The sequence below is a fragment of the Camelus bactrianus genome, chromosome 6 (assembly GCF_048773025.1).
Source record: "Camelus bactrianus isolate YW-2024 breed Bactrian camel chromosome 6, ASM4877302v1, whole genome shotgun sequence".
Classification (NCBI taxonomy): Eukaryota; Metazoa; Chordata; class Mammalia; order Artiodactyla; family Camelidae; genus Camelus; species Camelus bactrianus.
The window spans coordinates 31,848,524-31,872,733 of record NC_133544.1 but is presented as its reverse complement, the minus strand read 5'-3'; the positions used below and the strand labels follow the sequence as shown (position 1 = coordinate 31,872,733).

At 38.4% G+C, this 24,210-nt stretch overlaps 1 protein-coding gene across 4 annotated transcripts in view; it reads left to right on the top strand.

Annotated features, from left to right (window-relative positions):
- Positions 1-13,356: 13,356 nt before the first annotated feature.
- The window catches only part of FUT8 (fucosyltransferase 8), a 255,589-nt gene continuing 244,735 nt past the window's right edge, over positions 13,357-24,210 (top strand). For 2 of the 4 annotated variants that reach the window (XM_045522109.2, XM_010962271.3), the window contains exon 1: positions 13,357-13,517. The gene's annotated coding sequence lies outside the window, so the exon portion shown is untranslated. Of the gene's footprint in view, positions 13,518-14,443; positions 14,750-24,210 lie in introns of those variants that run through there. The other 2 variants (XM_074365376.1, XM_074365374.1) reach the window with 1 other exon arrangement.

Here is a 24,210-nt window from a genome sequence, read left to right as displayed (position 1 = left end):
TCCTATCTGGATCTGTTTCTATTGAAGGATTTGTTCATTTTCTTCATTATGGGGTTTCCTCCTTTAATTTGCATGCTTGGTAAAAAAAAAGTACCCATAAAACATTGAATTACAGGTACTGTGAATTTCACATTGTTTAATGCTGGACCCTTTTTTTTGTTGTTGTTATTCCTTTAAATATTTTTGAGTTATGTTCTGGGGCACAGTGAAGTTACTTGGAAACAATTCGATCCTTTCGAGGCTTGCATTTAAACTCTGCCAGGCAGAAGCAAAGCAGCCTGTAGTATAGGGCTAAGTTGGCCTGCTAATGATGCGGTACCTTTCTGAGTACTCAACCTGATGTTCTGTGTGTTAGAAAGTTTTTCCATTTAGTTTGTTGGGAAATGTGGATTATTTCCAGCCCTCTGTGAATGCCAGTCATTGCTCCTTTTGGGTGTTTTTCTTCCTGCCCTCATTGGGGTTTCCTCACACACGTGTGCTGATCAGTATTCAGCTTAAGACGCAAGGGGACACCCCTGCAGATCACCACTGTATGTTGTCTAGTGGCTGAAGACTGTTGTTTATATATTTTGTCTGGTTTCCATTTGTATAAGGTAGAGGGTAAATCAGGTCCCTGTTATTCCATCATTGCCACAAGTGAAAGTCAGTTTTGATTTTTAAATGGATGATGGGGGAGTATATTGAAACAATTCTGTATCAGAAAAATAAGCTAGAGTATGACCCTGGCCCAGTCATTTACCCTCTTCTTAGCTCTAGTTTCCTCAGCTAGAAAATAAAGAGTTTGGTCTATATGACCATTAGGTTTTTCCCTGGCTCTTAAATTCTGTAATTCTATAATTAAGCACAGGTGTATCTTTGCAGGGAGAATTGATATATAGTCTCCAATGTGATAGTTTAAAGATTTGGAACTATGGAACTCCCATTTTGCTGTAGTAAAGTAAATTTGGAAGAGGTTAGTGTTTTAACAGATAGTGTTTTACAGACCTGGGAGGGACAATACAAATGTAGCACACACATGTAAAATGACCAATCTGAAGGGGGGAAATGTATAGGAATGTTCTTAGTTTCATTATTGTTTACAGGGCCCAGCACTGTGTACTGGACATAATAGGTGTTCAGAAATATCTGTCGAATATCTCAGTGGTACTTGAAAAATCTTTCATTATAGCAAAAGTTGGAAACAAACAAAAAAATCCATCAATATTGGGATTGGTTAGTGGTATGTTCACATAATGAAGTATTATACAACAGTCAAAAATACTGAGGCAAAGTGTCATGCATGAATATGGAATGTTTCCAAAGATATATGACTAAATGAAAAAAAATCTAGCATGATCACTATATATATTTTATACTCTAATTTACAATTAAAAGATTTAAAAGGAAATAAATATGTTTTAAGGCAATATATACATACATGCTTGTATATTCAGAGAATACATCTAGAAAGATATACAAACTGGTGACACATACCTCAGGGGAGGAAGACCAGGGGACAGTATGGAAGAGGGACTTACTGTTCCCTTTATGCCCTTTTACATACCCTTTGAATTTTTTATCATGTGCATATGTTATCTAGCTTTTAAAAATGTTGCTACTGAATATATATGTAGACATATTTTTTTCAGTGAAGTATCTGATATTCTCTAAAAGGGTTAGATTTCCATAACGCAGTCTGGGAAATTTCCCTATGTCTAGATTATATGTTTAAAGGAACCAGCTCACACCTACTCTTTCTACTCTTACTCCAGGAAAGAACCAGGCATCTCCACAGCTTTGATTAATTTTCCATTCTGCATGAAAAGAATTATCATGCTAGATCCCTAAGTGACTGGCCTCTGGAGCATTATGCTTGCTTGAATATGGGTACTTGAGAAAAAGAACAAAGCCGTTTGTTTCTAATGATCCTATATACATTTTACGGTATTTAATTAACCTTTATAATCTAATTCACCCGTCTTTCTGGCTTCCAGATGAGCAACCAAGAAAGCACAGGGTGCAGGAGTTGGAAAGGGAGGCTGTGTGATTCACAGGATGTTAACTTGTGGCCGGTTTGCTACTTTTCAATGCTACAGGTAACATGTGAATGTGTTTAGAAGAGAGTGAAGTAACACCCACCAAGTGGGGATGCTCCCTTTTATGTTTTAGGGAGAGAGTTGCATCTCTGGCAAGCTCTCTTAGAAGAATGACTTCTAGCCATACTTTGTGTTCCAATGTGTGTCTGATGCACCTCAGGTAAAACCCAGCCAAATAGTTCCTGGAAGACGTGGGGAGATATTTGGAAACATATATGCAAGTCCAAAATTAAAAATCCATGGCTCACAATGCAGGTCAGAAAAAAAGTGCTAGGATGCCCACGGCATTTTCTTCTGACTCTGTTATCTGCTTTAAAGTTTCTGGTGCTATTGCTGGTTTCGAATTCTTGAAATGCCACTGTAGCAAGCAGACAGTGCCAGAAAGATGCCTCCAAGGTCCAGCCAGCCAATGAAAGAATGTGAAGGATAAGATTCCTGACTTCAACAAGCTTATTTTTGACATATGAAAGATATTACTGTATAGAAATTACTATAACACATGAATAATAGGGAGGAAAACATTTGTTGAAGGGGGAAATGTTATTTAAAATGGCAGTGTTTTTGGTGGACTGTGTATTGGCAAGAAGAGCCCTGCTTCCATCCACCCTCAATCTGAACCAAAGATCAAGAATTCAACAAAAGAGAGGCCACTACTAGGAGGGCTGGATTTGGCAAATAAAAATGTAGGATGCCCAGTTATTTGAATTTTAGATAAACAACAAATGCTTTTTTAGCATAAGTATGTCTTATGCAATATGTGGGATGTACTTATACCAAAAAAAAAAAAATGATTCGCTATTTATCTGCAAGTCTAATTTAATTGGATGTCCTGTATTTCACCAGCCAATCCTAACCACTACACAGAGTAGGAGTGGATGCATTACATACTGTTGTCTTTCCCTCACCTCATGGTTCCCTCATGGTAAAATGAGTTGCCCGTGACACCTCTATGCAAGTAGGATCCAGCCAAAGGGTGAGAACGCAGCTGAATTCTTGCTATGCTGCAGAGCCAAAGTGGAGGAGCAGGCTATAGAGTGAATTAACTCAAGAACAACTGTGAGGCAGCCCCCCCACCCAGCCCCAACAGTAAACTGGATGGAGATACCTCTATAACACGTAGGATGAAAGTTGAGCTTTTTAATTTGGGTATTAAAGGAAAGAGTGACTCCAGAACGCTTGGAGGCCATGGGGAAATTCTATACTATGGAAATTCTTGGAGTTAGTGAAAGTGGAGCTTCCATAAGCCAGGTAAATGAATGCTGGATATGAGATGGGGGTGCACCTGCTCTGTGGAGTCAGGCTGAGAGAGCTCCTGGTTTCATGCCACGCAGGCTTCCAGAGCTAGAGAACATGGGGGTGAGAAGACAAAGATAGTAATTGGGATGCCTAGGTGAATTTGTTCAATGAATTGTGGAGGGTCTTGGAGACCATGTTAAGGAATGGGGGCTTAATCCATGAAGCAGTGGGACTCCTCTGGGGGTTTCTGGGCGGGAAATGGCATAATCAGAGTTGTGCTTCCAGAATATTAATTTGGCAGTTTCTGATAGAGGAGAAAGTGGAGACCGGGTGGTCAATTGAGAGGGGATACAGTCAGGGCCACGCTAGTCCCTATGGCATCTGTATGTGAATTAGAAAAGGCACTTCCCTGAGGGGATGCAGACCAGGGCACTCATTTTGGCAAAAGACTGTGCCAAGGTATATGGTATGATGACTAAACAGGAGGGTAGACTTTAGCTCCCCATTATCCTCTCAGCCAGTATAGTAGTTGGTTAATTAACCCTAGTGGCTTAAGGCAATCAATGTTCATTCTATGCTCATGTCACAGTCCAGTGGCTGTAGGGTGACTTTCCTCCTGGTGGACACTCAGGGGTCTGGGATACCTACCTTTATGTTAGAGTGAGACCATGTAGAATATGCAGCCTCCAAGATCACCAAGGAGAAGAAAGAGCTGGGGATTTTTACAGGGGCACTTATGACCAGACTTGGAAGTGACTGAAGTTCTGTCCACTTCCCCTTGCTAGAGCATTGCTCCAACCTGCCTACCAAGGAGGTTGAGAAAATAAAGGAGGACAACAACTTGTGCTGCTCTTGGGTCTAGAAAGCTTTGGAAGACGATTCTAGCAGTCAGAGAAGACTGTAGAGATATTAGGGGAAATCTGCTGTATTTTATTCAGTTTTCACTTTGACTATAATAAAAAGAACAATACACCTTCTCTTGTGCAAAGCAATTTAATGAGCATCCATATTTAGCAATTTGGTTTTTCTAGAACCATATATGTGGAAAATTATGAGTCATAAATACAGGAGGGATCTCCAGACATTATATGGTCCATTGCTACTCTGTCAGAGCATGACTGACTTCAGCCTAAAACCAAACAAAAACAAAAAAAAAACCCAAAATCAAAAAAACCAACTAACCAAACAACAACAACAACAACAAAACCCAAGTTTTTTTCTTTCTTTCTTTCTTTTTGAAATATAGGCAGTTTACAATGTTGTGTCAATTTGTGGTGTACAGTATAATGCTTCAGTCATACATATACATACATATATTTTTATGTTCTTTTTCATTATAGGTAACTATAAGATATTGAATATAGCTCCCTGTGCTATACAGAAGAAAGTTGTTGTTCATCTATTTTATATATAGTAATTAGTAGCTGCAAATCTTGAACTCCCAGTTTTTAGGTGTTAGATTTAGTTTCAATCCATTTGGTAAAAAAAAATCTGACCACCACAACCATATCTATCTGGGAGGAGTTGGTGAATTCATTTATTGTTTAAGTTGTAGAGAACTAATCAAGCATATTTTCTTTTAGAGGCACACAGAATATTAAAAGGGAAAGGACTTTGTAGATGATTTTATTAGGCACTTATTTTTCAAATGAAGAATACTCTTATAAAAGGAAAGACAAAGTTAATTGGATTTCTTCTATTGCTTAGGAATATGGACATAAGTATGTATAAAGTTTCCTATGGTCCTTTAAAAATAGCTATTAAAAGCTATTAGAAGTTCCTTGGAAACCACTTGCAGGATCTAGCAACATGTAAAGACAAAACCGTTTTTACTTAGTCAGATCCTTTCTGTTGAAATAAGTTCCACTTTCTTAATTCATTTATTCACTCATCCATTCATTCAAAAATGATTCATTGAGTAGTTCTTGGAGGCCAGGCACTACTCTAGACGCTAGGGATTCAATGATGAATCCATCTGATTCCATGGTCATTTGTTAGGATTTTGCTTTTGTGTAAATGAAATACTGAGCCTGACAGAATGAATAGCATATTTGGTTTGGGATCAGAAGACCTGAATTCTAATTGTTGTTACACTCAACCATGAATTATATTAATAGTATCAAATAACAATTCACTCAAGCCCCAAATCTCACTTATCTTTAGTCATTTTTTCACCTAATCAGTTATCATGTCCTTTACAATTTCTGAAATCCCCCTCTTGCTATCCATTTCACCTCTTGGCTATTTCTTGTTTAAATTATTGCATCCAGAGCGGTGCCACATATGATTGTGTAGGTCATCTACTGCATGTAGCAGAAACATTAGTCCTAGTCTCCCTTGTTAATTCAGAGCTATATGATTACTATTGCTACAATTTATATATTAGACACTCATAAACTCTTTGTTGCAGCACATAGTAGCATTAGCGTTTAATAAAACGTGTCTAGAGATTAGCTTTTAAAATGCCTGTCTTTCCTATGTGAAGACAGTTTTGTCCCATTATCAAAGGGCTGTCACCTTTCTGCTGTTTTCAAAAGGAGCCATGTGTTGCATTTTCATGGATCATGATTTCTTCTTGTGACCAGAGCTCACCTTGTAATCAGACCCTTGTTAGATTTAGGAAGTTATTTAGTTGGTGAGAAGCTCTCCATGTAGAGACAAACTCCAACACAGCCCACCTGACTTCCTAAAGAAAACCAAGACTGACATTTACTAAAAACAGTGGACTGGGGAATTTGCAAAGGCCAATATGAAGGCTGAGATTCAGCTGAATTACTAAATACTGAGAACAGAAAGGTAGAGTAGTAAGATCTATATGTGAATATTAGAGGAATTAGGAGAGTTGTAAAAAACTGAAGAAGGAAGCAAGCAAAAGGATAGCAGGGGACCAGAGATGTCAATTCTTGTATCTGCCCACCTCCTACTCTACTAAAGGGTCTGTTGCGCTCATGCCCATAGCCCGGACCAGAAGTAACACCTGACTGAAGGCCAGAAGATGTATGATGTGACCTAACAGAGAAAAATGGGATGAAGACCCAACAAGATTTCTGTCTCTGGAAGTTGATTGAGACTTCTCAGCCATTTGGTACGTAAATGTAAGAGCCCAGACGACTGGGAGTGTATTTTAAACTTAAATGATCAGCCCTGAAATACATGTAAGTATCCCCACTTGACCCTATCTATGTGAGTTTACAAGTCTGCTTGTAAATCATGCCAGCACAATTTATTGAGGTTGTTTTTAGAACCTTTACTCCTGGTTTTAAATACCAACAGTTGTATTGTAGCATGTACTGTGGAACTGAAATGACATTCAGCCTTTGGTCCAGGAAATCTTGTCAATCATCTCTTTCTTTTTCTTCCTGAGATTCTGTTTTCATGTTATCTTGACTTTGGATTTAGATCAGATAATAACAGTAATATCCACAAAGGCTGCTTTAGCTTAGGGTTTTTGTAGAGCTATAAATAGCTAACATTTATTGTGCACTTACTCTATGCCAGGCAATGTGCTGAAGAAACTTATGCATAATAACTCATTTTACCATCTCAGCAACCTGATGAGGTAGGTAACATTATCATTCCCAATTTATAGGAAGGAAAAAGTGAGACAGAGAGAGGTTTGAAGAGTTTCCCAAGGTCTCATCACTATTAAGTCACAGAGCAAGTATTCAAATATAGTTAGAATCTACATATTGAACCATAACTTTATACTGCCTTGTTCCCATGGAAACTGTAGAAGATCCTGACTAACCAGAGGTTATGAGTTTCTTGATTTTCCCCTTGGCAGTTATATGGCAATGAAAATTAATTAACTCATTCAACAAATATGCTATATAGTGGTGATCAAGACAGATAGGCAGGATCTTTGCCCTTAAGGGGACTTCTGGTATTTCAGACTTTGTCAATTTGGTTAGAATTAGTCTTTCCCTTCAGAACCTAATTTTTCCTCAGGTGAACTCATAAGATAAGAGTTTTTGCCCCTGCAAAGTGGAACGCTGGAACTCTGGTGACTTTAGCAAAGTTCACTCTTCCTGGAGCAAGAATTTATAACATATTGACAGGGGCAGTAATTGACAATTATTTTTTTGACTGAAATTTTTCTCTCTGAAAGATTTTTTTTCCTTGCACCTATCTCATCCTTCCCCAGTCTATGGCTTTATTTTTGGTTTAAAAATTTAAAATATAGTAGTAGCATGTACTTGTCTTTGTTACATTTATTTCAGATCTTTTCAAACCTTTTGGAACTTGTTTCTCTTTTTGTAGAGTATTAACAATCTAACTTAACTCAATATAATTTATCAAACTATGACTTTGTATCAGGGTTAGGTTCAGTGGCATGTGACAGAAAAACCTTGATGATAGTGGCTTAAATAAGATAGAAGCTTACTTCCTTTTTATATAAAAGAATTTTGGAGGCAAGCAGTCCACAGTTGTCATGGAGGATTCACAAAGTCCTCAGGGAGCCAGCCTCCTTCCTACTTACTATTATGCTATCCCCAGGGTATGGTTTCCTCCTCATGGTCCAAGATGGCTGAAAGGGCTCCAGTCATCACATCATGTCCCAGGTAATAGGATGGACAGTAGGGATAAGAAGGATATACCCCCTTTCTTTTCACGACTTTAAAAATTTTTTTAAAATAGAAGTCCCGTACAATGCTTCTGCTTAGATCTCAACAGCCAGAATTCAGTAAAGTGGCCACACCAACTGCAAAGGAAGACTGGGAAATGTAAGATTTTAGCTGAGTGGCAATAGGACCATTCAAAAATTGAGGGCTGATTATTATGAAAGATTGGGAGAATAGATATAGGTGGGTAATCTGAAGTCTCTGCCACAGGTACTTTTCATATAGGTGGCCTTTGATCAAAAATTTATTGATTGATTTTTATAAACTTGATCATATTCTTAGAGGTATCAATCAAGTTGTTCCTAAGATAACGATTTTCCCTTTTATTATTTTTTTACTTTATGGCATCATGTAGCATAGCATTGTATTAATTGCATCTAAAATAAACCCTCCTGGAATTAGCTTACGCATAATGGCAAATATATTGGAAGGATATGGGGGAAACCCTTGGAAGAGGGAAGACTAAGTAGAAGGAAAGGCAGAGATTCTGCCAATGGTCAAATGGTCAAGAAAATCTGGAACTGGGAATTCCAGTATAACAAAGACATTTTCTCTGTCCTCTTTGTTTCCCGCTGTCCATTGACTTTTTATTCTCTCAATGAAGAACGTGTTTTTCCACTTGGCAAAAAAACATGTCCCATGACACTTCCCAGACTGTATATCTAGGTGAGGCTTGAGATGACCTCTCTTCCAAAGATGATCTTGGAGGAATGGCTTCCTTGGTTCATCTGGGGTCAGGTATCTACCTCCTGACCAATAGCTATGGCCGAGAGGACAGTCAGCAGTAACATAGCTTCTCTAGCTGCCATTATATGATAGAATTGTGGAAATGGTAGCAGCAGTTCTTATCAGAAAGGTGCATGCTGGCTACACAATTGTATAGACTACGCTACAGTTACACATGATGGAAAACCATGGGTCAGTGGTCTGGATTAAGTACATGATAAAGTAGAACAGGATCTATCTTAATGGAAAATGATTTACCTATAAACAAACATCATTTGATATGGATACAATATATAGAATGTTTACAATGTATCAGGCATTTTGCTAAGTGCTTTTTATATGTTGAGTTATTTACTCCTCATAACTCTATGAGCCAGAGATTGTTATCCTTTTTTATAGATGGGAGAACCAGAGCTCAGGGAGGTTAAGTAACTTGTCCAAGATCATACAGCTAATAAGTAAGCTACATTTGTCTTAACTTTGGTTTTTAACTACCAGAGTAATATACAGTCTCATTACTTCTTCATCTTGGATTGGAAATTATGGTCATTTTTGATGAAACAATTATTAGGTTTTTTTTCCCCTCAGTTCTGCCATAACAATGCTATGTGAACTTGATAAATCTTGTAATGTGCCTGGGTCTTAATCTCTTCATCTGTAAAAAGATTGAGTTGAATCAAATTACTTTTTCCCCTTGTTAATGCAGGTAATATTTTATTTCTGAAGGCAAGACTTGAGCTATTAGATTTTTAAAAATTTTAATTCATCCAATATTTTTTAGTGCTTCTTGAGCTAGATCTGTTTTAGGAACTGCGATGAAATTAAAGGTATTCAAGATGTATTTTTTGCTTACAGTGTTTTGTAGAAACAAACAAACAGAATTATTATTTTACAGGTTAAGAAGTACGGAGAAGAGTAGCCTTCAGAAGTGATATAACCATCAGCTCAATTATACCTTCAAAGGTATTTTCTCTATTTGCTGTCCTTAGTGCGTTGACTTCATTCTAAGGTTAGTTCCTTTTGTAGTTGTTAGATTGCTGCCAATGGCTATCTGGGTTATAGGCTGACTTGTTCATATCTGCTAGGAAAGAAAGAATCTTTCCCCCAAAGCATGGGCTAAAAATCCTTCCCTTCAGTCTGATCAGGCCAGGACTATAATGGTTTTCAGGTGTAATAATTAGAAGACTAGTCTAAGACCTAGCATAACTTAGATTCTAGGTCACATAGTAAAAACACAACCCCAACTCTCAGTAGCTTAAACAACAAAAGTGTAGTTTTTACTCAAACTATAAATCCATCCTGACTTTATGAGGGTAGGAGTGGGCTGTTTCACCTTGACCTTTCTTGGGGAACTAGGTGTACAAAGACTTTATTGTTTTCAATAATACTGATTTTTTTTTTTTTTTTTTTTACCTTTTTCAGTTTCATTAGGTAGAATTAACAATACTGATCTTGAGGCTGGGCAAGCACAAACACTATAAGGACTTATACTTGCAATTAAATGTTCTACCTGGAAATGACACTTATCACTTCTACCCACAACCTGCTGTAGGCTAGTGACTATAACTAGTCACATGGTCTAGCCAACTACAAGGGTCAGGAGGGTAGCAGGGATGTAGGTTGAAAATGTAGTCCTATATATGCCTGATAAGACAAGGTGAGCATTACAAGTCTCTACTACACCAGGGAATTTGTTTACTGATTGACTTAGGCTAATTGGCTTGCCCTTCTGTAGCTGAAGCTTGGATAGTTACCTAAACAACAAACAAATAAAAACAAAAACAAGGAACTCTATTAATAAGGAAAGAAAGGAGTGGCTGCTGAATAAGAAATCAACTATATGATACTTTATCCTAATGAAGAAGACAGAAATTTCAGCCATAGAGGTAAGCCTAGGGAGGGATAGTTTGGCTAGTTTCATCAGTCTTTAAATCAATCACTTTATTTATTCCTCTGATTGGAAAGACTGGTTCTGGCTCTTTAATGAGTGGGAATACATAGAGTTTCTATTTAAGGAGTTGGCTCAAAAGTGACTTAAAATATTTACTGGATTTCAAAGTATGGACTGTTTTTCCGTATTTCATTGTTGTAGTTACTGTCAGTGGTGTGTCAAGCTGGCTAGATTTATCATTTTAGAACTGGCAAACAACTAAAATTTATCTAGTCCAAGGCTTTTATTTTACAGATGAGAAAACTAAAGCCCAGTGGGTAAAATGATTATCTCAAGATCACACCTTCTTGTGTGTAGCAGTAACAGTGCTGTCCTTTGGATAATGTGCTGCAAAATGGAATCCTTTAAGTAAAATGTAGCTAGAGCAACAATTAGAAAACAAAAACAACGAAAAATTATTGAGAATGTTTTCAAGAGCTGATATTCAGTTAGTTCACACTTTCACATTGGTAGAGATGGAAAATTTTCTCAACTATTTGATAAGTAGCTACTGCTGAATCTCCTGAGAGCCTCCTCAACCTTTCTCTGTAACACACCCTCTCACTGTAATAAGGGGCCCACCTCAAAGGGTTGACTTGAGAATTAAATAGTGGAGGTAAAGAGTTTATCATGGGGACTGACACTCAGCAATATTGTATCTTGTCTATTATTTTTATTATAATCATTAATGAAATGGTAGTAAATTTGAACCTAGTTCCTACATGAAGGCTCACAACTTTGGAAATGTAGCAGTATTTAAGTTCATTAACCTTGATCTAGCTAATCTTTCAATAAAAAGGCTACTCATGTACTCATTTTTAAGTTTCATTTCCATTGTCTAATGGTTGGCTCCCCCTTACCCCATCCGCAAGACCCCACAGCGCTGGTTAATGACTAAGACTTTAACCAGGCTGTGAAAAAGAGTATAATGTACTGACAAGGTTCTGTTATTTCTTAGTATAATATATTATGAAGAACATTCTGTACAATATTTTGTTGAGTAGAACTTGTAAGTTCTCAGATAAGCAAAGATAGGCCTAAAGCCTAGTTGGTGAGGAAGCTGTTGGAGAAGTGGTGGACTACTTCTACTTGCTGAAGCAAATAACAGAAACTAGGAAAGATGAGAGGCAGAGGCAGGCAGCTGGGATAAGAAGAGATAGAGGGCCCAGCAGCAGAGAGGGAGGCTGGAGCTTATGGAGAAAACATCCTTTGACAGAGCTCTCTTCTGGTGGCCAGTGATGTTTAGAACTTTTTGAGGATATTTTCTCTATTAGAAATTTAATCTAGCAAGAGGAAGGCAGAGTTTCAGTAATAACCTCTCTGGTGAGAGTAAAAGAAATGTGTCTTTTAAAAGCTGGAACTGTTGGGAATTTTCTGGAAATTCATTATGGGCTTGAACCTTAATGAGCAAAGATTGATTCTCAAGAATCAGTTGTTTAACTGATACTTCCAGTTTTGAGGTGGCAGCTAAATCCTGGAAAGGGCTTTGATAAAGTGTTCTGTCACATGCTGGAACACACACTGACTCAACAGAACACAATCTGAATTGCTGAAGAACTAGTTTCTAAGTGTAGAGACATCAAAATTATTTGGCATTTTATTATATATTATACTGCTCTATAAAAATGCACTGAATCCTGGTCAAACATTTCTTCGTTTTTTTTTTTTTTGTTGTTGTTGTTGTTGTTTTTTAGCATTAGGAGGTAGAGAAGATAAATATTTCAATTCCTAAGTTTTTGGAAAGGAAACATGAAGGCCAGATACAAAACCCAGATGTTTTGAGGGAGATGTAAAATAAAGCTTTGAAATTGGAGATCTTAAAATATTATACAAGGTAAGCTTTAAAGTTGAACACGCTTGCTAAAATATTTTTACAAACTACTGTTTAAACTAAAAGTAAACATCCACCTCACCTCTGACTTCTAAAAATTATCTGGAGTAGGACTGATAAGACTTTGGCCTTTAATCCATCTTACTATGGCATAAGCCTAAAATTTCTGTTCATTTCCAACAACTGTGCTATGTGACCCTTAGAGCAGAATTTTGTTCAGTTTATAAGCTTAGTCTAGACACCTCTTCAGTGGAGGATAGTAATCAGTGGAGGATAAATGATTGTTGAATGGCATCTAAACTCTGAGCTAGAATATAATTCTGGCTCTGCCAGTGTATTTTTGTGTGACCTTAGATAAGTCACTCTCCTTTTCTCTCGAATTTCTCTTCTTACAGGGAGATAAAATCAACTGTAAACTATTACTTCGCAGAGAGGTTTTTATGTAAAGGGCTGATGATAAGAACCAGTCACAAGGTCCAGCAAACCTCATTCAGAAGAAGCTGAGCTTCTTGGGGACAGGGAAATTTTTTTCTTCTTTGAGTCAGCAGTATCTTATTTGTATTTCTGAAATACAGTTCTTGGCCTACAAAAAGGTGTCAATAAATACTGTAAATTTATGAATGTTATTAGGCAGATTGCAGTCTTGGCAGGCCACTGCCTCTTAAATCTCTTTTCTGTGATCCTTTCACACTCGGCATTTAAAAGGCCGCTGCTCTTTGCTTTGAGATAAATACCCAAGGCATTTACTTAAATATACCTAAGTCTAGAGAAACAGTTCTTCTGTCTCTAGGGCACCATTTCGCTTTCCCCATGTATTGCACCCCAGGCTTGGGATCTGGGTCCTGAGGCTACAGGGAAGAGTTCGGTGCGGGAAGCTCATCCTCCCGCCCTCTGATTGGCCGGCTTGCACTCCACTCACGCGGCTCGCGTCTCTGATTGGCCTCCGTGCCCCCCCAACCATGTCCCGCGACTACTTTGTGTGCTGGGGCGGCGCGCTCAGGTCCTCCGGCTCAGCTCGCCGTCTGGGCTGGTCTGGTCTAGCTCTTCGGCCCACTGCTCTGCATCGAGGGCGCCAGGAATTTCCCGAGTCCGAGCGGGTAGGAAGCATTTTAGGGAAAAGCCCCCTCCCCCCGTCCCAGTTCTGTTTCCCGTACTGAATAAACTTCCGCGTCAGAGGGGCTGTCGCAGCGGCGGGTCGGGGGAGAGGCCAGGCACCAAATTCAGGCCCTCGTGGTGGTGGTGGTGGTGGGGTGACTTTCTGTTGGGGTGAATGTGGAAACACAGCTCTCACAAGATAAAACAGGATTTCACTAGTCGCGTGTGGGTGCGATGCCATTCTCTGATCGCGCTGCAAGCTGCAGCGGAGCGACCAGACCTGGGCTGCAGGGGCTGAGAAGCAGCGGTCACTTCTAAAAAGTAGCAAGGAGCCTGCTCCAGATCTGCAATGCCAGTGCTCCTTAGGGCCGCGGGCTGAGCTGGCACGGGCCGTCCGTTTCCCGGCCGGCGAGAATACGGCATTCCCTGGAGGTGGCGCTTCCGGGAAGGGGGAGCCCGGCTCGACTCGCGCCCCCTTCAGACTCCGGCCTGCAGGCGGTAGAGGGCGGCCTACGCTTGGGTGGGAGCCGACGCCCGCGCGCGCAGCTGCTGCCCTGCTGGAAGTCTCCCGGTCCCGCTGTGGCCCGCGGCTCTGCGGGGCGGTGGATCCTGCGGCTACGCTATCCACTGGTGGGGCGAGCAGGGGGCGGGGAGAAGCCCTGGCACATGCCGGGGTCGCCGTAGGTGGCAGCGGCCGGCGCATGCGCGCCTTCTCCCAGAAGCCTGGAACGCGAGGGGCGCGTGCCCCTATTCGCGCGCGCACGCTTGCGCTAGCCGAGGCTTCCCCGCCTGCGCTTGTTGTCAGAGTCAGCCCGGCGCGTGCGCGTGTTATCTCCGGCGGACCGGAGTAGCCAGGTTCCCTCTGCTCCAGGCTCCCGCCCCCCGCCCCCCCTCCCAGCCCCTGGCCGGCCCGTCCCCTTACTCTCCTCGCGGAATGGGGCCGGCGCTGCTCGGGGTCGCGCTCCTGGGACCCGGCTCGCGCTCGGCCTCGCGCTGTCAGCGACTGCCTGGCTCGCGCCGCCTCGCACTCTCCCTCAGTCAGTGGCGCCGAAGGCTCCGTTAAGCAGCGGCGGCGGCGGTTCCTGTTTCCGTTTCTTCCTCTCCCTTCAGTCGGGAGTAGCATCCTCCACCCAGCTACCCCTCCCACTCCCCCAGCGCAGGGCAGCTGCAGCTGAGGGCTGTGGCGGCGGCGGCGACTGGAGAACTGCGGAGACCGCCTCTGCTCCCGCTTCGGGTAAGGGGGCGTTTGGGAGCCGGGCCCCTCGCGCCTCGGGGTCTGGGACTGGGCAGGCGCGGGATCTCTCGATGCCCCGGGGAGGTGACTGGGGGATGTCGCTGTTCTTTTCCCCCAGGCGACCCACGGGCCTGTTGCTGCCACGGCTGCTTCTTATCCGGCGGCTCCGGGAAAAGTGGGGTGGGAGTCCCCGGGACGCTCTGGTGGGTGCCTTCGCGCGGCCCGGGGGGCACGGGCCGAGGGTGAGGGGCGTCCGCCGCCGGGGCTGGGACGTGGAGCGGCGGGGCCGCTGCCCTCGGCGTCGCGCATCCTTGGTTAGGGCAGGGGCCGAAGCCCAGGAGCCGAGAAGGGATGGGGGCGGGGGTGGGAGGTATCCCTCTTCTCTCTTCCACACCTACCTGCCCTTTCGCTGGCAACTCGCTCTCTATAGTCACAGACTAAGGGGGGAAAATGCTTGTGCGTTAGGGGCTTTCGTGAGGGGTTCTCCGGCTGGAAACCGGGGAGTGGACCCGTACAAAGATCAGCTCCCGGCGAGGGGCCAATGCCAGGGCAGTTCACGGTGTGAGTGCCGCTGCATCCCCGTTTGATCTGGGAATGATGAGCTAGCGGCTTTTGAGTATCTAAACTTATTTAGGCAGGTTAAATGAGTCCATTTTATTAGTTAAAGGAGGTTTGTCCTGCAAGAGTGAGTGGGCTGTCGGGTGCAGCACCTGTTTTTCTCTCACTGTGGGGATTTCTTCAGCCACACAGAACGTCAGTGTGTTTAAGTTAAATGGCAATGTCATGGTTAGAGTTTATCCCTGCTGAGCTTTTAGCGTTTTGCCATAACTAGACTTTTGTTTGAGGCCTTGGATGGAGGCATGAAGAGGTGTTGTTTCTTCCCATGTTTGAGTTAATTTACAGTTGACTCAAGCCAACTCAAGAAAGTGGACCTAGGAAAGCTAGAATTTCCTATAGAAAACCCAAATCTCAAGGTAACGCAAAGCAAATTTCGACATAAGTTTGCTATCAGTTTAGAGTTAAACTCATCATAAGTAACCGAACTTTGGCGTGCCTCTCTTTACGAACTGTAAGCAAGGTTTATTATGGCCCCTCCCCACCCACCCAGGCTTGTTATTATTGGGGTTAAACGTATATTTATTTTCTTGATTAAATACAAATTTTGTTTTTATGTATGCTTCTTATAAAGGGTGCATTATATAGAAAACGTTTTAGGAAAGAAATTTTCAGCACTATAGAGTTATACTGAAATAATGGAGTAAGTTGTATTGTACTTAAAAAAAAACAATAAAATTAACCTAAAATCTTGTGGTATATAATAAGGCCCTATACATTGCTAGCCTTGTGAAATATACCATAAAATGTGTATAGAAAGACTTAATTACTTGATTTATAAATACAATAGTAAGGAGGAGGTGAGAATTCAGACATTTGAAATTGTGATTTTACAACTTAGTATATAAAAATGCAGGTAGTTAGAAATGAAGAGGCTTTAAGGAACATAGAAGGGTGGTTTGTAGGCATGAATTTTCCTTTTGCTGCTTTATAAATTAGAATTCTACTTGAATTAAATTGCTGAATAGCTGGAATGAAACTTGCATAGGTTGCAGAAACATGCAAAAATGTATCTTCGATCAGGTAGTGAGTTAACTTGAGGAGTATGTTGTGGTTTATTAGAATAGTGATTCAAAATAATTTCCATAAAATATAACGCTATATATAGGTTGCATTTTAGGATATTCTTAAATTGAAAGAGTTACTTGAAGTTGTTTTCCTACAAGTCAGTTTTATTTGAGGTGTATGGAATTGAAAAAACAGTAATTCTGATTGCATTCTGCAGTATTTGCAAATTTTAACTAGTTATCCTGAGGAATTGGAGTGTCTTTAAAAGTGGTGAATTTTGAAATTGCTAGTGGCCTGGAAAAACTTGTGTTCCTTCCTTGTTTTTTTTTTTAAGTGCAGTTATTTCAGTAGGTTGGTCTGGAGGGGGAGCTAGTGCCATAGCAAAGCGTGGCTCAATGTATGTTTGAACTTTTAAAACACCCAAAACCAGATTTGTTTATGACCAGAAGAAACATAAACTTAATTTTTAGTTAAAAGAGTGAGAGAATTGATTTAGGCATATATCTGTACATAGTTATTTGTGGAGTATATATGTATTATATTTTATAAATTAGTTAAAAATTCTTTTCATGATCTGAAATAATGGAAAGTAAATGGTTAAGATTTATTGAATTTCTCATTTAAAATCTCTGAAAATATGTCCCCAAATTTAGGGTGAGTAATAGTATTTCCTTAACCTTCTTGTGCATTGCATCAGAAAGGAAGGAATATATGTTGACCCTTTGTGCTTGTTGTATCTTCTTAAATTTTTTCTTTATAATATCTACAGTCTTAAAATTTCAAAAGAGCTTCAGGTAGAGTCTTATATGAGCAAAGGTATCAAGTGTGTAGTATGCTAGGAATTTATCAAAAATGGAGATAATTTTAATAAAGAAATGGACCCTTCAGACATCTGGAGAGCAGGATCCCAAGGTCACTTCTTAACCTCTGGCTCCTGCAGTATAATGCAGTGAGTCTAGCCAATATATGAATTTGAACTTGTGCCTTTGAATATGAAGCAGTTATTTTTTGATCTATTTTCTGAACGGTAATCAGTTAGGTATGTGAATTTACTTCTCACAGTTCACATATTCATATTCAAGGCTACAATTGATAGTGCGTATATTAAAATCGTTAGAACATTCAGTTTTCTGAGAATGGTGGGTGGGCTGTTTGTTCTCGATTGCTCTTTATTGTGTAAATAGAATTTCAGTGCTGATAAATTAAAAAAATAGATTCTGGTCCTATTGGTACTTTTCAAATGAGATGTCAACTTCCAGTCTTCTGTAGTTAACAGTAGTGTAGTGGGCATAGCATTTAGAGGACCAATACAAGATTTCCCTTGGTTCTCCTCTTGATTCTCTGGCTTATATTTTTGTACCAGTAATACATGATTTTGCAATTTGAGTTGTTACTTGTTGCAAATTGTAGCTTGTTGTAATGAGACAAACATGTTTAAAAGTAAAAGATAATTACAACTGATTTTTAAAAAACCCTTTTAAAATTCTGAACAGAAGACTATTATATGGGGATGTGTGTGCATTTAAGATATATACATATATTTTTAATAGATTAGTGTCAAGAATCAAATTCCTTTTGCTCTACATTCTACTCTCCTGTCTACATTTCCCCTTCTTCAATCACGCACCATCATCCGACAGCTTTCTGTTTGGAATAATTGGGACTCAAAGCAATAAAATGAACCATATTACTCACCTGGCATAGGTTTTTGTTCCTTGATTAAATGACTTTATATCAATCTGTACAATATTCTAAACATACAACTCATATGGACTTTATACAATACTGTACATTTTCCTTTTATTAAAAAAAGAGCGAATAGGGCCTATGGGTTTATACCATGTATTTCAGCGTAAGAGTTATTCTTACTTGTTAAAGAAAGCAGAGCTGTAGGATTAATTTCATTTATGTTAAAAAAAATACTTTATTTGCCAAAACCCAATACCACACTCATCTATTTTTAAAAAATATCTTTTTTGTGAGTGATTTTTTAAAATCATAAAATGACATGCAAAGGGGAAATACGTTTTGAACTTTAAGTTTTTCAAAAAGCTGACAAATTATATCAATATAAGGCTAGTACAGATGTAGTTCAAACTTGCCTTTGCTGTTATTCTCTTTTCTTTTGTATTGGTTCTGTAGTATAACCTCCTCATTAAAGAACTGGAATAAAACTTTGACGATCACTACTGAAATGCTCCTTACGTTTGTTGTATCTTAGAACTTGGGTTTTTCAAAATTAAACTGATTTGGGGATAAACTGAATAAATATGACTTAACACATTTATATCAAGAAGATCATACTTAACAGTTCTATTTGTCACAGTCTCAATGACTGGTTTAGTGTAAATAAAGTTTGCATTATAAAATAAATAAAATATTGATATTAATCTTAGATGTAAATGGGAAATTAAGCTAATGTTTATTTTAGAATCTGAGTTACGGGAAGTATTACATGATATGACCTTTAAATGCTTTAACTTTCTGATTGTAAATGAGCAAAAGCAGAATGAAAATGGGAGATTGTTTTATTTGATTTATCTCAATTATACAACTGAAATGAACCTGTTTTGTGTCCATGTAAATCTTCTTATTCAGTTAAGACTATTAATGAACCATGAATGAGTTTTAAATTTTTACTAATATATGGCTGGCTATTTATATATTATATCCCTTTAATGAGATACCAAATGCCATTAATACCTAGAGCCAGAATAAATTTGCCTATAGTAAAAATGATATTTACAAACCATCAAACTGTAAAAGCGTACCAATGTTATTGCATGACTTAAGTCAACATTCCATAAGATGGTTTTTAAAATCACATTTATAATTAAAAAATTAATTTATTATACTATCTTGGTAAGTAGTAAAGGTGGAAATATATAATTTGTAGCTTTTATATTACATCCATTGTCTCAGCCTTAGCTACCTTTGGGGCAGTCGGCGAAGGGAGGGAGGTTGAGACCGGGATGTTCTGGTTGATGAGCCTGCCTTATTTGGAGGTGAGGGAGATTTCTTCTTTAGGTTTTTCCTCTCCCTCCACTTCCTTCTTCTTCCTGTTTGTCGTCTTTCCTTCTCCCAACAGTGGTGGGAAATGTGAGAGTTCCCCATCTTTATTGGATTTTTTTTCTTAAGAGTTCATAGAACATTTCCTGGTAAAACATTAGCATTTATGTTACAGTAGGTTTATTATTATATTGATTTCATTTCCTTTTGCGGTAATAGGCAAGAGACCAGAAGAAATTCAGTGAATGTGGGGTTTAATATTATTTATTAAAAATGATTTTGTGACTCCATATAAAAAGGGATATGGGAGGTGTTGGTTCACTGTTAAGGGTCCTGTATCAGTCACATTATTGTTCTAGTTACTGTTTAATATATGGTAATCCCTTCTTCCAGTTTCCTGGAATGAATTCTCATGCTTCCTCCGTTATTTCTGTCTTCATCTATGGAATTTCTGACTACAAGGAACTGTTTTTAGAGTATCTCTTCACCTTTTTTGTGTGCCTCATTGCAGTAATACAATGTGGGGAAAAAACCCCTAAAACTATAAAAACCTGTGTCCGTTGAAGAGAACTAACCCTGAAACTGAAGGGAACAGCAATGTTCTCCATTCATGGGAGTAGTATTGCTGGTTTCAGACAGTTATTGTAGAAGGTCCACAGGAAGAAATTGTATGTTTGATAATCAGGGCCCTAATCATTTGAGATATGACTGATTTCTCTGACACATGGAATTGTACTTATACCTGAAAGAGAGATATATTCAGTAGAGATTATATTTTTTGTGCCTTGAGTTCTGTGAATAGCTACATAATTCATCCAGTTACCAAATGGCAAAAGATTGTAATTTTGAGAAAACCTATGCTTTAAAATTAGAGCTCAAGCCAGGGTAAATATATATATATATATATATATGTATATGTATATATATATATACATGTATATATATATTTTTTTTTTTTCATATAAATTTCAGATTTTTTTCTCTTTTAGAAAGTTTAGTGAAACTAGAGCTTAGGAAGATGATAATTGAAGTTATCCAAAAGATCTTTCCCTTTAGCATTGGTAAAATGAGCCTCAGCAGAATGAGAAATGTAGGTTTATTGAGTAATCGTGAGTGCTTCTTCCAACATGATTACAGACATCTAGACCTTAATTAAAACTGCTCATTTTTAGGTTCAAACAGAAGTATCAGCTTGATACTTAAAGATGTAAAGCAATTTAAGAATGAGAGATATGTTATTTTTAATTTGTAACTAAATGAAGAATATACTCAATGCTAAGTAAGATGGAGAGATGTATACCTACTAAGGATATAGAAATAACAAACTAAAGAAACTTGCTAATGTGCAATTAGGAATAGTTCTTCTTAATAAAAGACTCTGTAGTGTTTATAATGGTATAAATTTAATGGTGAAAATGAAATCACCAAATAGTTGTTTTGGAGCAGTTTGTCAGATAACAGATAAAAGGGCACTTCCTCTATTCTATAACTGTCTACAGAGGCTTACTTAGAGCCTTGCAGAATCCTACCTAAAAGGAAATAATGATCAATAACTAAAGTATTTTCACACGAATTGTGCACGTTCCTTATGTGTATATTTGCATAGTACCTGTCACTTTCGTGGCAGATGTGACGTTACAAAGTAAGGTACCTAACTTTTGGAAATTCTGAAGGGAAAAGGATCTGAAGAGTTGGAATAGGGCTGGTTTCTTCATGTTTTAGTGATGCTTTTTGAGACAGTATTTTCTTAGAACCTCACAGACTTAAACTAAAATCTGAGTTCTTTTGTAGTAATTTTTTGGATACAGCTTTATTGAAGTATAATTTATATACCATAAAATTCACAATTCAAGTTTTAGTAAATGTATACAGTTGTACAACAGTTATCACAATCAAGTTTTAGAACACTTTAACCTTCCAGAAAGCTCTGTCTTGCCTGTTTGCCCAGTCTCTGCTCCTACCCCCTGCTCTGGGCAACCACTTGTCTGCATTTTGTCTCTATAGTTTTGCCATTTCTGAAAATTTGACATTAAGGAATCATACAATATGTAATATTTCATGTCTGGCTCTTTCCATTTAGTATAATCCTGTTTAGTAATTTGAAAGAATGGATAAAGTACAAAAGCTTTGAACTTGGAATCTGGAGACTTGTATACTAGTGTTGGCCCTGTCACCCAAATGTCTAAACTTGGGTAAGCCATTTGTCCTCTCTTGGCCTTTGCTGCTTTCTCCATAAAATGAATTATTTTGATTCTCTTCTATTCCATTTTTCACAGCTGGGTAGATAGACATGCATTGAACTTTTCCTAAAATGTATTTTAACTCTTCTCCTTAAGTATAATCATATAATCACTTTTTGTCAATATATGTTTTTTTGAATCAAAAACAAGGCTTATGGTCTAAGAGATGACTCAACTATGGGCAGATCTGAGTCAGCCTTGAAGAATCAAGATGGCTGATTTAACTTTTCCTTGGGCATTTCTTGGTTCACATGTACAAGTTTGAGAATAGATATAGTCTTAAGTGCCAAGTTAATAATTAAGATTTTGAAGAGAATAGAGGCAAAGTTGGATAATTCTCAGTGGTAGAGCTTTAAAAGTGATTGAAGCTTCTTATGAGCATAGGAACAAAAACTATGCTTTTAAGTTTTTTTTTGTTTGTTTTGGAAGGAGAAGGTGGGGGTGGGACAGTTTTAGTTAAGTTTGAGCCAACTTGGGCTCAAGGCAGCCACGTGAGATTAAACTGTTTTTTCAAAGAAGAACTAAAGGAAATGTATGGCTACTCTTGGGAAAACTATCCTAGGCCTTACCTGAAGGCAAAGCTGATAGGTAACATTCAAGTGACAAAGTAGGCAAAGAAAAATACATATGTAGGGAGTTAAAAAATGAGGTGTGCAACAGGAATAGACAACTGACTGAGTAGGCTGGTGTGAGGTATATGCCAAAGGGGTAATGTGCATTTTCAGTGTAGTATAATAAAAGATAGGGCATTGGATGACAACTAGCTAAATGTAAAAAATAAGAATGTTGTGACTGCTTTCAAATACTCAATAATTTTGACTCTTAGAAACTATCAGAGCTTCTTATATCATCTATAACAGTAGGTACTATGGCTGTAAAATGATAGAACTTTTATTTTTACCCATGCTAGAATGTATGAATGGTAACCCAGAGAACAGACACTGTGGAGGAGGGGAATGTAGCTGTAAATGTATTTTACTATTGTGTCCATTAAGCAGCATGAGGAAATTTGTTTTCATGCTTTGTAGTCACACTTTTTGTTCAAAGTAGTATTTTAAATTTAGATAAATTACCTTATGATAACCAGAAATATCCCCATATCAAACCTATATTTAATGAGTGAAGATTTGTAACTTTTTACAGTATTATAAAGGTTGCGTTAAGACTTTAAAGCAGTTCCAAAAGTTGAATCCCAAAGCTTTTTATGCAATGACAGCATTCTAGGAATAAGTATAGGACTTTCTAAGGTGACTATTTTTATGGCAAAAATATTCTTTTGAATATGTGCTATGCCATATTTATTTTTAAATGTTCCACTCAAGTTGTAATACATCTCAAGTACTTAAGTATGAATTATGTAGTTGGGAAAATTTCAGTGTAAAGGAAAGAGACACTTCTTTCTATAACCTCTGAAGCTTCAAAATATTAAAGATGATCATTCATATTTTGCCAGTGAATTTTAATTTTTAGTTATAGTAATAAGTGAGCAGCTGTCAGGAGGTATAGCTATTTCCAGGTTTAGAATTCCTGTTCTTTATATAGTTCTCTCAAATACTTACTTTTAAGAAAGTAGATGTTAGAGATTTCTTTAGTAATCAGATACTACTTTGATATTTAAGGAAAGCATCAGAGCAAGCCTAGAACCACATTGAATCAGTAAAAATGATTATTCTAGAAGTGTTATAACAGCAAAGAAAAACATGGAGTAATACACAATGGAAAATAAGTCATACAGAACATCATTACCTGAGATCAGGTATAGAAGGCTGTCTTTACAAAAGAATAACATACCAAATCAAATAAACTAAGGAATTTGTGCCTTTCTACTTATTAAGTGAAAATGAAATGAGCGATTAACTAGAGAAGATACTCCAAATACTTGCTTATGTTTCTCTTCTCTTCTCTTCTCTTCTCTTCTCTTTTCTTTTCTTTTCTTTTCTTTTCTTTTCTTTTCTTTTCTTTTCTTTTCTTTCTTTCTCTTTCTTTCTTTCTTTCTCTTTCTTTCTTTCTTTCTTTCTTTCTTTCTTCCTTTCTTCCTTTCTTCCTTTCTTCCTTTCTTCCTTTCTTCCTTCCTTCCTTCCTTCCTTCCTTCCTTCCTTTCTTCCTTTCTTCCTTTCTTTCTTCCTTCCTTTCTTCCTTTCTTCCTTTCTTCCTTTCTTTCTTTCTCTCTCTCTTTCTCTCTCCCTTTCTCTCTCCCTTTCTCTCTCCCTTTCTCTTTCTTTCTTTCTCTCTCTCTCTCTTTCTTTCTTTCTTTCTTTCTTTCTTTCTTTCTTTCTTTCTTTCTTTCTTTCTTTCTTTCTTTCTTTCTTTCTTTCTTTCTTTCTTTCTTTCTTTCTTTCTTTCTTGTTGGGGGAGGTAATTAGGTTTATTAATTTATTTATTCTTAGAGGAGGTACTGAACCAAAAACCTCATGCATGCTAGGCATGCACTCTACCATTTGAGGTATAGCCTCCCCCCAATTCTTTTTAATTGACTTCTTACAGGGGCTATTTCAGACCTTTTCTACCTCCTTCCTAGCCCCTAAGTCCAGTATACAGCTCTCAGACTTTGTAGGTTGTTTCACTTGTTACTTTTTTTTTGTGTGGAAA